The sequence below is a fragment of the Orcinus orca genome, chromosome 13 (genome assembly GCF_937001465.1).
Source record: "Orcinus orca chromosome 13, mOrcOrc1.1, whole genome shotgun sequence".
Lineage (NCBI taxonomy): Eukaryota > Metazoa > Chordata > Mammalia > Artiodactyla > Delphinidae > Orcinus > Orcinus orca.
This window is the reverse complement of record NC_064571.1, coordinates 88,207,614-88,218,069: the sequence shown is the minus strand read 5'-3', so window position 1 is coordinate 88,218,069 and position 10,456 is coordinate 88,207,614.

Below are 10,456 nucleotides of genomic sequence, written 5' to 3'. Positions count from 1 at the left end.
TCACTGCATACCCATGTGAACACACCAAATTGTGAACCCAAGGAGTACCATGTAAAGAATTTGTGTACAGCCAACACACCTCCTGAGAAAATAATTGAAAACGAGCATTCAGATTCTGAGAGTTTTTAAAAATTTCTTTCTATGTGGGGAATGGTATTTGTCCATCCTGAGACTTTTAGATACAACTGTCCCAACTCACATGATTGCACCAAATTAAAATCTCAGGGCTTACCCTGTAACAGCCCTGACGATACTTGGGGACACCACTCTTCCCATTGGCATCTCCCTGGTCACTGGCACCTGCCTTGATGCTACTTCAGGTCCTCATCCTCCTGACTGCCACATACCAGAGGATACCTGCGCTCCTGGCCCTGTACCATGAACTTCAAGAACATTATGGCATCGACTTCACGAAAGACCAAAGTAGCCTGTGCTCCCTCTTACAACCGAGGAAGCAGGTGCTGACTTGATGCCCTCAGGTTTATAGAGCTGATTGCTGGAGGCTGGTCAAACCCCAGTTCTGTTTGTTCTCCAAGCCTGTGATGTTAATTCGGTTGACTTCCACCATCTTTCTACGTTGCCTCGTTTGGGCAGCAGCATTGAATGGCTCTCCTCACCACACACCTCCAGTCTTTCCACTTGCCCACAAGTTAACATTCCCTTCTGAATTCCCAGGTGGGAGGTAAGGTGAATAATCTTACATAAGAGAACTTTTCTGTTGCTTCCATCTTGAGGGGACCCACAGGACTCCCTCTTTCTCACCTCAATGGGATAAGAACTGGTCAGCGATATGCGTCTGCTTGGTTAGAGAAAGATCACCAGTGACATTAGAAAATGAGAAATGTTCAGAAACTCTAATTTGAAAAGATACATGCACCCCAGTGTTCACAGCAGCACTATTCACAAAGCGGACATGGAAATAACATAAAGGTCCCTAAACAGAGGAATGGACAAAGAAGATGTGGTACATATATACAATGGAATATTACTCAGCCATAAAAAAGAATGAAATACTGCCATTTGCATCAACATGGATGGACCTAGAGATTATCATACTAAGTGAAGTAAGTCAGACAGAGAAAGACAAATATCATATGATATCACTTATATGTGGAATCTAAAATATGACACAAATGAACTTATTCACAAAACAGAAATTGACTCATAGTCATAGAAAACAAACAAGGTTACCAAAGGTTAAGGGGGTGGGGAGGGATAAATTAGGAGTTTGGGACTAGTAGATATAAACTACTATATATAAAATAGTAAACAAGGAACTACTGTAATAGTACAGAGAACTATATTCAATATCCTGTAATAAACCATAATGGAAAAGATTATATATATATATATATATATATATATATATATATATGAAAAACTGAGTCACTTCACTGTACACCAGAAAGTAACAAAACATTCTAAATCAACTAACGTCAATAAAAAATAAAAAAGAAAGAAAAAGAAAATGAGAAATGCTCTGATTGCCAGTTATTCCAAAAATTAGGAGTCTATCTTCATTCAAAAATCACTTATCAGGGACTTCTTTGGTGGTGCAGTGGTTAAGAATCCGCCTGCCAATGCAGGGGCACGGGTTCGAGCCCTGGTCCAGGAAGATCCCTCATGCTGAGGAACAACTAAGCTCGTGCACCACAACTACTGAGCCTGCGCTCTAGAGCCCACAAGCCACAACTACTGAAGCCCACGTGCCACAACTACTGAAGCCCGTGTGCCTAGAACCCATGCTCTGCAACAAGAGAAGCCACCACAATGAGAAGCCTGCGCACTGCAACGAAGAGCAGCCCCCGCTCGCCGCAACTAGAGAAAGCCTGCACCCAGCAACAAAGACCCAACGCAGCCAAAAATTAATTAATTATTACTTTTTAAAAATCACTTATCAGGGGACCTATGTACTTAAGAATGTGCTTTCCTGTATATTACTCACCAAATCCTGACTACCACCCTAAGAACATAGTATTTTGCCTATTTTATGTATGAGGAAACTACATCTTAGAAGCATAGATCGTTAAGCTGGTGAGGTCAGTATGTCTGGGGTGGGGATGGACAGAGATCATGGATGTGTCCAGTGTAGACAAACCACCAGACAAGCAAAGGGTCGTGCACACTATACGCATTTTGTAAAGTGCATTGTTCTCAGAGATCTTATATAACAAACATTTATTTCATCAATCCACACAGATTCTAGGTAAGCACTAACAAATACCCCAAATCCCACTATTTCTCAATCTAATTTTGGGTTAACTTCTTTTAAAGCTTCTCTATATAAGTGCACATTCTCCTAAGAAAAGGACAAATGTTAAGACCGGAAATGTTACTGTTTCCCTTCTTCTTCCTTTCAAAAAGCACTAGAACAGTAAGTGTGCCCTGGAGGCATGGGCTGTGGAGGGAGCCCTGGGTGTGGGCAGCCAAGAATTCCTGTCTCCTTGGGCATTTGCTCCGAGCAGGGGCTACCTGAGGTCAACTGCTTGAGGACTGCAACTGACAGTCATGTTTGTATTAAGAACGAGGTCAGATCCCATGACCTTCTGACCAAAGCAAGTACACTTGACTTCGAATGGTTGCAACCTCTCCAAGGTGAGTTTCAGAACCCTCAAAGGTGCAGCCTCCTGCTGGGCCAGAGGTCTAGCCATGACACCTGGGACAAATGTGCCCTTTTAAAGAAATGCAAATGCTCCTGCTGTTTTGCTTTGCCAAGTCCCAAGTTTCCTGTCACTAGGTCTTTCCAGGGGGGTCTTGCTGGAGTCCCTGGTGCTATTTTCCTGGCCCAGAGTCTCATCTTTTTGTCCTGGTTTCTCCTGCAAATCTGCAGAGCTGGGGATTCCTACTGACTTATATGGGGATAAATCAACTTGTTTTTTTCTCCCTCAAATTACTGTGCTTAAACCCCGTGCATATTTTCATTCAGTAAGAGTCCATATTTTGAAAATAATTTCAAATATGGAATTCTGGAATAGCCTTACTTGGGGTTTGGAAGGAGAATACTAAAAATGATAACTCAGATTCATACTGGTGTTTCAAAAATCTCTAGTCAACAGGATCTGATAGGTAACATAAAAACAAATAAGTCCCCATCACCAACACTGAACGATTTCCACTCAGGATCTACATCCTGGTGCCATATCGGGTTGTCACATCCAAGCTAGTTTCCTGTCCCCATACAGGTAGATTCTAGCATTAGAGCAGTGGCCCAGCTGTAAGTCTTGCAAAGCAGAACTTACAAGTTAAAGTCAATTCAATCACTACAAGGAAATCCCCACCCCTTGCTTGTGCCCCACAAGAAAACAGTGGCAATTACTTTGTGTTTTGATACAGTTTTTGAAGTGTCATTTCAGCAAGGAAATAGGATGCTGGACCAGTTTACTGCATCCCCTGGAGCTCAGTTTCAACCCAGACTGTCACGAAATTGAAGGCACTTCAAAGTAAGACAAAATGAACCTCACCTCGGTGCAAGGCGGTGCATCTATGAAGTGATAAATCAGAGGTACCAGCACCTCGACATCAAACACCAGCACAGCCCAGTGTTCATCTGTGTCTGGGGCATCAGGGCTTTTTTTTTTTCCTTTCTAAAGAAAGAACCACTTGATTAAAGATAAGATTTCCTTTACTGCAGAATATTTTGTTTAATATATTTGAAATGTATTTCAAAGTTAGCTGCTGTATGTCACTTAATTAACAACTTCTAAAACATCACACCCTCTGAGTTGAATCCCTGAGGAAAGGATAATGAAGGAAATCGGGATCTATCAGAAATGAGAGAACAAATCCATTCTTGACCTACCTCTGACCAGAGTTGTAGAATGTTAGGACCTCAGATCCAGACAGGAAGAGCCTCAGACATCATTTAGTTCAGATGAGGGGGTCCTATCAGCTCTGGGAATCTCTTATTCTCCTATGCCCATGGACCCTTATGGCAGGACAATGTTTATTTACTAAGCAAGCTGGACTTACTAAGTAATAATTTGCTTGGTATTACAATACATATATATATATATATATATATATATATATATATATATATATATATATATATATATATATGTCTGCCAGTCAAAGCTCTTTCTTGTCCTGAGATAACCGTAGCAGTTATGGTGATGGAGGTGCAGGAGGCCCCCTTCATGCTGGTCCTGCGTCTGCCCCAAGCACCCTGCTCACCAGTAGGCACAGGCCCTGTGCTGGGCACTGGCCGTTTGAGAGCCACTTCACCTTTCTAGGACTCAAACTCCATATTAGTAAAATGGAGACTCATCTGGCAATTCAGTTTACTTTTTGAGAAAACTGCTCAGTATATAATAACCTGACCTTCCTAAAAGCTAATTTCTTCAGAAATTTTTTTCAGCAAAACTTCAGTAGAGAATGAGCTGTCCTGTGGCTACAGCAAGAGTTGAGATGCCCTTTCAATCTCCATGTGGAGGAAACAGGTGCTGCCAGCTCCTGGGGTTCGAACTGGAGCCACAGGAGGAGGAGAAGGGTAGGGGCTGAGCCATGGTCAGGTGACTCCCACGGTGATCTCTGCCATGGCCTTCTCCCTGCAAGGTCCCTAAAGGAGTTTTCCAATGGAGAAAATTCCACCTTAATTTGCAAAACACATTACAAATCCAGTGTAATTTGCTTTATGTTGAGCTCTGCAGTAGGCTGGACAGATACTGTTTTCAGATTTGACAGCTGAGAACATGGCGTGCCAGAGGGCAAGTTGCAAGTCCCACATCTGATGGCTGGAAGGCAGCCCAGGGTCATGCAGGGACACAGCCTCACTCCCAGAGTCCTCCCAGTAACTAGCTGCATGGATTGACACAGGTACCCACAGCCTCTGATACACAGTTTCATCAGAGCAGTACAGTGACATCTAACTTATGAGGTTGTCGTAAAAATTACTACTTAATGTCTAGAAGCACATTTCATAATATTTGTATTTGATAAACTGGTATTATGTTGTTATTATTTATGCCCAACTAGAACTACAACCTGAATGTCTATACTCTTAACTTTATATTTTTTCTGATTAACATGTTGTCTACCTAGTAAATGATACTATATCTTGGTTACACACTTTAAGTTGGTGTATTTGCATAGTTGGCTATTAAGTAGAAGAACAAAAATAATAACTAGATATATGTGTGTGTGTATGTGCGTATTTGTGTGTGTGTATTATGTGTGTATATGGTGTGTATGTGTGTACATATGTGTGTATGTGCCTGTGTGTATAAATGTGTATGTGTATGGGCATATAAGTGTGTGTATGCATGTGTGTGTGCATGTGTGTATTCGTGTGTGTGTGTGTGTGTGTATGTGTGTGTATGTGTAGGGAGGCTCATATTCATCGAGTCCCTGACACCAGACATTTGCACACATCAGATGGCTTAATCCCCATGCTATCTCCCTGACATAAAATTAATATTATCAGTATAAATGACTAAATGGATGCAAGAGACATACAACCTTGCCAAATGCTGCTCAGTCAGTAAGAACCTAAGTCCATGTGTTTGATACAATGTGTTTTTGGTTCACAGACTCTAATCTCAAAGTCCCACACACACCTGGTACTTCCTGAGTACTCATTATTTGTGGAAGAAATAAATGAGCTAGGATTCAAATCCTTATCTGGCTGACTCATCTCACTGCCATTATGACTTCCTGACTCTTCCAGTAAACTCTGGCTTCATCGGTCCTCAGTCCTGATTGTGATTCTTTTTTTTTTTTTGGCTGTGTTGGGTCTTTGTTTCTGCATGTGGGCTTTCTGTAATTGAGGCGAGAGGGGGCTACACTTCGTCTACTTTTTGTTGCGGTGCACGAGCTTCTCATTGTGGTGGTTTCTCCTGTTCCGGAGCACGGGCTCTAGGCACACGGGCTTCAGTAGTTGCAGCACGTGGGCTCAGTAGTTGCAGCACATGGGCCCTAGGGTGCGAGGGCTTCAGTAGTTGTGGCATGCAGGCTCTAGGGCATGTGGACTTCAGTAGTTGTGGCGCACAGGCTCAGTAGTTGTGGTTCGTGAGCTCTAGAGCGCAGGCTCATCAGTCGTGGTGCACGGGCTTAGTTGCTCTGCAGCATGTGGGATCCTCCCAGACAAGGGATCGAACCCATGCCCCCTGCATTGGCAGGTAGATTCTTAACCACTGTGCCACCAGGGAAGTCCCATGATTGTGATTCTTAATCATTTGTGAGTTTTTTTTTACGAGCCTGGCAGCACCATTCCCTAGACCTATGGAATTAGACCTCCGTTTGTGGAGCTGGGCACATGCATTTTTCCTCACCAGAGATTATGATGCTTTGGCAGGGTTGATCACCCAGTGGACCTATGTGAAGAGGGAAACTTCCTCTGGGAGAGTATCCAGAATCTGTAGAAGATTCAGTTCAGTCCACTAGTTGTACACAGTTGGAACTTTATTATCCCTTTGTTTTCGATCATGAGAATTAGGCTTTTTTGTGTCATTTTGATCCTGATTAGACTACTTTGCATTTCACGTTAAGTTTGTAAAATTTACTATTGGTCTTGTGGGAAGGCAATGGGTCTGCTGCTATTTGGTTTTATTCACACAAGGTGAGTGAGTTAGATTAATAATTAGTTTCTCCCTTTTAGAATTTCTGGAAAAAAACGGGCAGAACAAAGACATGTTTGTCCTTGATTAAGTAGAAGCAATAAGACTTCATCATATCCAGAACAGGGCTGCATTTGCCCTTGGAAAGCTAACAACATCCAAGTGGCACAAACTAGTTCAAAGACAAATGCTTTGAAGGGATGTCTCTGCAGACTTCCAGGATGGACATCTACCCCAGGTCCTCAAATTCAGGTGTAAAACCTCTACCCTGGGGTTCTCACCTCTAAGCTGCTGTCTGAATCCCAGGGTCTCCTGAGGAAAGAGGCACCACCTGTCCTGAAAATTGAAGTCATGTAAGACTTCACCTGGGCAGGGGACAAAGGGAACAAGGACATTGTTCTAGCTCAAACTTTTTGCTCCTGCAAAGTATGTGGCTCTTTGAAACTAGATGCTAAACATTATGCTAAGAAATTAGAAACTCAGAAGTATGGTAAAAGCAATATTTTTTTCCCAGGAATTCTAAAATCTGTTCCTATCCAGCCAAGTATTTTTACATAATTGAAATCTTATTGCGTGTACAGAGTAAAGTACAGATGATGATAACAGATCTCCTCTATCTGAGTCTCGCGTTTTGGTATCAAAAGTCAGATATTAGTTCTGACTCTATGGATAAGTTATGTGACCTTAGAAAAGCCAAAACTTCTTAGATATCACATATAAAATTATTATATATTGTCAATGATCTTTTCTGTCACTGGTAAACTATAATTTTTTAATTGCACAATAATATATATAATAATTTACTTATCACTAACAAGCACAAATGTTATGAGAAATCTGAATGCCAGGCATTAAGAACACATACAAACACAATCATTAAGAGTAAACAAATTTAGCTTAAAATGAGAGCAAAAGTCATATCTCAAATAGACTTCATTCCTAGGAATTCTTTTTTTTAACTCCAATAATGCCACAAGTTGTGCATTCTGTGAATACATTATTTGCAACACATATGACAGTTTAAGAATAATTTTTTGTCTCTCCCTGAACAGTCTATTTTAAAGGGCATTTTATTATTTTAAATGTACATTTACTTACTGTACTAGCTTTAAAAAAACAGAGATTTTATAAAGGCAATATAGGACAGATAATGCTCTCCTTCTCTGGTGGAGTAAAAATATTCCAAAACTGGCTCCTCTTTGAAAGCAATGAGAAATATAGGAAAGAATTTTGATACCAACTTTTTCAGATCTCTGGAAATTAACAAAAGGCTTATAACATTCCAAGGATTGTTTATTCAAGAAAAATTATGTTTCTTCAAACATTCTTTCTGCCTCTTCTCTCCCTTTTTCTGGGACGTTTTCTGTGTGTGTTTGCTTAGTATAGAATTTTGGTTGAGAGTATTTTACTTTCAGGACTTTAAAGATGTGGCTTCGTTGTCGCTTCTCTTCATTATTTCTAAAAAGAAATCTACAGTCATCTTTACATTTTTTTCTCTTTGCAATGCATGTTTTTTTTCCTCTGGTTGATTTTAAGATACGGTTTTTCTCACTGGTTTTGAGCAATCTGATTATAATGTGACTCAGTGTGTTTTTTTAAATATATCTGGTCCTGGGGTTCATTGGACATTTTGGATTCGTGGTTACAGACTTTTCATCAAATTTGGAAATGTTTAGTTATTAATTATTCAAATATTTTTCTTCCTCCTCTTTTTGCCTCTTCTTCAGTGACACCAATTATATGTCTGTTAGGCCTCTTAGAGTTTGCCCACTACTCCCAGGTGCTAATTTCATTTTTCCAACATTCATTTTCTCCTGTTGCTTCATTTTTGATTGTATTTTTTGCTATGTCTTCAAGATCACTTTTTTTTTTGTCTCAAACATCTAATCTGTTGGTAACCCCATCCACTGTATTTTTTATCTCAAATATTATAGTTTTCCATCTAGATGTTCAATATGGGATTTTTTTTGTTTTTTTGTTGTTGTTGTTGTTTTCTTTGTATCCTCCATGTCTCTACTGAACTTGAATGTGTGGAGTACAGTTATAGTAACTGTTCAGTGTCCTTGTCTGCTCATTCCAACATCTGTGTCAGTTCTGGGTTTTGATTGTTTCTTTCCTCGTTATGTGCCATACTTTTCTGCTCCTTTGTATGCCTGGTAATGTTTGACTGGGTCCCAGAGGTTGAGTAACTTTCCTGTGCATCAGCTAAATGTGACACAGCCAGGAATTGTGCCAGAATTTATTGTCACAGTGTCACCAAACTCAGGTTCAGCTGCTTGCTGCTTGAAAGCCAGTACCTGAGTGGCAAATGTTGGTAGGAAAGGAAAGGTTGCTTTTTCAGGAGGCTGGCAACCTGGAGAGAAGGTGGACTGGGTCCAAGAAAGAACTCTCAGCTTCCAATCTGAGGACACGCACTTTTAAAAGGGAGTTTCAGGGGTATATAGGCAGAGGGAGGGAGCTATGTGCAGAACAGCATAGTCAGCTCTGATAATCACCTTGAAACTCGTCACGCAGTGGTCTAATAAACATCATTTTGATTGTTTTAAGTACAATTAATCTTCGGTTTTCAAGGTTGTCTCTTATTTCTTTAAACATAGTAAACATGATTATTTTTTATGCTTTGACTAATCAGGCTAATACATCAAAACTTGATAAGATGTTTCTTTGAGTCTTGTTTGCTTGATTCTTAATCATGGTGTCTTGTATACTAGTGTCTTGTTTCCTTGTATACTAGTTATCTTTGATTTGTGTTGTGATTGTATTTTCAAAATTATTTGAAGGTATAATTTGAGGGTTATAATGTCCCTTTTTTCCACAGATGATATTTACTTGCATTTATCTACCAGGTAACATTGAGCTGTATCTTTTGATGTTGATTCTATGTTCACATCAAAGAGATGTGAGCAGTGAAATTAAAAGTATTTTGGGAAATTTCATATTCATGAAACATTGAGGATCATTCTTCTCATATATTTCTCAGTGAGCATTTCTGAGCACTCACCCAGGACAGAATACTTGGCATTTTAAACTAGTCATCAACCACTTTCCCACCCAGATCTTTAGCAAAATCTATTTTAAAAAGAACTGTAAAATTTCTATATTAAAATGTTATTATAAGGAAATGTCAGAGACTTGTAATTTTCATTATATTTTAATTTAAGACATGGAGATCTGATGTCCAAGACGGACACCAATAGAATTCAGGGTTTTGTGGCTGTTTTTGCTTGTTTATATTATTAAAGGGAAGTGTCCATCCACTAATAAAAGTATTTTCCACATGTGATCTTGATCAAGTTTCTTATCTACAAAAAGAAGGAAGGTTCTAGAAGGCAGTGGATGCCACTTTGTGTCTCACTGTCTAGAAGAATGTCTGTATCATAGTAGATGTTTCTTTAAAAAGAATCATTCAGAAAATAAATATCTGGCTAGTTGCACAGCTAACTACTAAACAAATGAATAAAGAACTAATTATCAAAATTCATTATCAAATCCTACCATGTGCCCTTACATTTCATTCTCATTGCTAACACACATCGGAAAAGCTGGCCTTACAAGTAAATAAAGACACAGTCTATAGATTCACACTTACAGGTAAATATGTTTGGCTAGAACCATCGCTCCTGCCCACATGCCATGATTAGAGGTGAGATGGACGGGCAGACAATTACAGTAGATGGGGTAATGGAGGAAGCTGAGAAGAGAGTGCCAACAATCACAGCATGTCTCCTGAACATTTCAAATTCTTGCCATCCCTCAGAAGCCTTTCATAGCACTGAGAAAACTTTGTTTTTGATACTAGAATGGTGGAGCATGGGTTACAGACACACAGAGAAAATAAGTTCAGTGCAAAAATTGTTCCTGAAAACGGATCAGTCTCTCTCTCATTATTAAATCATGTTTAA